We start from the raw sequence: 3,488 nt of genomic DNA on the forward strand, positions 1-3,488 counted from the left end.
CTATGTTACTAGTACCTTCATAGTGGGTAGTGTCATATAGTATATGCATAATTTGGCGACGAGCACTCTCTATATGTACCACCTTTTTTCTTTAATTACATCTTGTTAGTTTTGCTCCATGGCGCAATCCATTGATACTACTGTACAAATGTATACATTTTTTAAAAGGCTAGAGGGCAGGGCAGTCTAGCTTGGTCCTTTTCGCGAGAGGCGAGGGCCTTTGTGATTTGACGGCTCATTACTGCTGGAAGACGGGGCCTTGTGATTTGACTGCTCGTATAAATGTGCCGACGACCTGAGGAGGAGCAAAGAACCGTGCGGTATACTCAAGTTTTCCACTGGAGTACGACAAAGGAGCACGAAACACGGCAGCCCAGTGCCATATCCTCTACTCTCTACTCTTATTACATATTACTAGCAAGAGGCATTGTTCTATTGGCGATAAAGAATGATCTAATTTGCTAGTCATCTCATTTTTTAGCATTGTTCTATTCATGCCTCGCAGAGAAGGTGACACGTGCGGCGAAACACCCGAAGCAAAATAACAAACACAGGAGCAAAAGAAGAAGGAGGATTATCACCCCCAAAAAAGAAGGAAGACGCACACACAAGTCTGGGGCGCTGCTCTCACTACATGAAGGGTTGCTGGCCGTGGAGTCGTAACTACTTCTTCATCGCCTCCACGACCTCCATCTCCTTGCGCATCTCCTCCGCCATCTTCATCATTGTGTCCATGAGGCGGGATTTCTCGACGCGAGCCTTCATCATCTGTTCCACGGCCGCATTACGTACCTTGACAGCAGCCGGGTGCTCGATGCGGAGCTTCGCCAACTCCTCCTTCTGTTCCATGACGAGGGCCTGCAACATCTTCATCGAGGAACTACTATTCTCATGCAGCTTCTTCCAGCCGGCGCTCTCCTCCTTCAGCAGGTCGAGCTCGTGGCAGAGCTTCGCCTTGTCCTCCTGAAGTTGCAAGACTTCACCGGTCGCCTTCTTCTCCGAGGCAATGCTCTTCTTCAGCAGCATCACCAAGCCGGCGGTCAACTCCCCCTGCTCATTGAGCTCAGCGGGCATGTCGTCGAGGCTCTCCTTCAGCAACTCCACCAAGTCGTGGATGAACTCCTTCTGCTTATTGAGGTGCTTATTGAGCTGATCGGGCATGCCGTCGAGGGATAACGACTCCAGCGCCGCCAGCTCGGCATGTTCGCCTCCACGTCTAGGGCGCTCCTGGGAGCCATCGCCTGCCCGTGAGAGATCTTTTGAGGTCTCTGCGTGGCCGCGAGCCCTCTCTTTTTTTCCGCAGCCTTGGTTGCCGCTCCCTTGTTACGAGTAGTTCTCGACCTAGAGCTCTGCACACCGGCCATGGCAAGGACGGACGAAGAAGGAGGACTTATGAGGAGGAAGGTAGAGTAATTTTTGGTTAGGTAGTTCCCCTTTTTATAACCTAAGTACTAGCACTAGTACTAAAACCTGCATAGTGGGAACACGTTCAGGTTTTGTATGTACTGGTAGGTGTGAGCAGGCTTGCACTTAATTGTAGCACTAGTACTTTCGAATGTGATGGGAACAAGGTAAAGATTAATTAATGGTTTTTGGTTTCGAGGCCCGAAACGGCTCCCGATGAGTTTAGTGGAACATAAATTTCAAGTAGACTACACTGCTTAGATGTGTAAATATTATGTTACTATCAAAAGTTGGCAAAAAATACGAAGGAGACCAATGGAAGTACTACTAGCAACCCATGATTTAACTACTCACATGCACGCAGTGGAGTAGTAATGTCTTTCTTCCGCCCTCATGTCCACTCAATTTGCATGTGCTATATTAATTGATGAAAGCACAAGTGCTCCCTGGGTGATTTTGGTAATTAATGTCAACATATCTCTTGTTGGACTAATGTTTCTACCTAGTATGTTTTGGATAAGTTCAAAAATGGAGTGGAACAAGAGGATGTGGAACCCCTTCAAGATGCTAAGGACAAAGGATTGGCTCAAGCTCAAAGCTTAGGACTCTACATTTTCTATTTAGTGATTCAAGATCACATTGAGTCCATAGGAAAGCCAATACTATTAAGAAGGGATGAGTTGTTGCTTAATGGCTTGCTTGCTCAAAGTGCTTAGTGATATGCTCCAAAGCTCTCAACCACTTTCTCACTTCCACATATGTCCTAATCCAAAAGTCCAACTCGGCCCCACCGATTCTTTCCATCCGGAGCCACCGAGTTCAGTTGACATAGCCACTGCCAGAAACCCTAATCAATTCGGTCTCACCGATGGGATCTCGGTCTCACCAAGATGGGCTCGCAAACTCTCTGTTGTCTGTTGCAATAGTTTCGGTCTCACCGAGATTTGCAACCGGGCCCACCGAGTTTGCTTGGCCAACATTCTGTTTCACTTATTACCCAAATCGGTCCCACCGAGTTTGAGTAATCGGTCAAACCGAGTTTTGGATTAACCCTAACCCTAGCACATCGGTCCCACCGAGTTGATCAAGTTAGTCCCACCGAAATGCCTAACGTTCACATTTTGAACTAAATCGGTCCGACCGAGTTCTCTGAATCGGTCCCACCGAGTTTGGTGATTTGTGTGTAACGGTTAGATTTTTTGTGGATGCTATATATACCCCTCCACCCACTCTTCATTCGTGGAGAGAGCCATCAGAACATGCCTACACTTCCAATACATATTTTCTGAGAGAGAACCACCTACACTTGTGTTGAGGTCAAGATATTCCATTCCAGCCACATTAATCTTGATCTCTAGCCTTCCCCAAGTTGCTTTCCACTCAAATCTTCTTTCTACCCAATCCAATCCTATGAGAGAGAGTTGAGTGTTGGGGAGACTATCATTTGAAGCACAAGAGCAAGGAGTTCGTCATCAACACACCATTTGTTACTTCTTGGAGAGTGGTGTCTCCTAGATTGGCTAGGTGTCACTTGGGAGCCTCCGACAAGATTGTGGAGTTGAACCAAGGAGTTTGTAAGGGCAAGGAGATCGCCTACTTCGTGAAGATCTACCCTAGTGAGGCAAGTCCTTCGTGGGCGACGACCATGGTGGGATAGACTAGGTTGCTTCTTCGTGGACCCTTCGTGGGTGGAGCCCTCCGTGGACTCGCGCAACCGTTACCCTTCGTGGGTTGAAGTCTCCATCAACGTGGATGTATGATAGCACCACCTATCGGAACCACGGATAAAAAATCTCCGTGTCTCCAAATTGCATTTGCACACTCCAATCCCATCTCTTTACATTCTTGCAACTTGCATGCCTTACTTTCCGCTGCTCATATACTCTTTGTATGCTTGCATGTTTGCTTGATATGTATTGTGAATGTTTAAACTTGTGTTCAAACTCCACATCAACCAAAGGAAATTAAAAACTGCAACTTTTCTAGATTAAAGTCTAGACACCTCTTCTCTATCCTTTCAATTGACCATCAATGAAGTGAAGGACTTGACACGCGTCAAATTATCACATGGGGTGGATCTTGGT

This window comes from Aegilops tauschii, chromosome 7 (assembly GCF_002575655.3).
Source record: "Aegilops tauschii subsp. strangulata cultivar AL8/78 chromosome 7, Aet v6.0, whole genome shotgun sequence".
Classification (NCBI taxonomy): Eukaryota; Viridiplantae; Streptophyta; class Magnoliopsida; order Poales; family Poaceae; genus Aegilops; species Aegilops tauschii.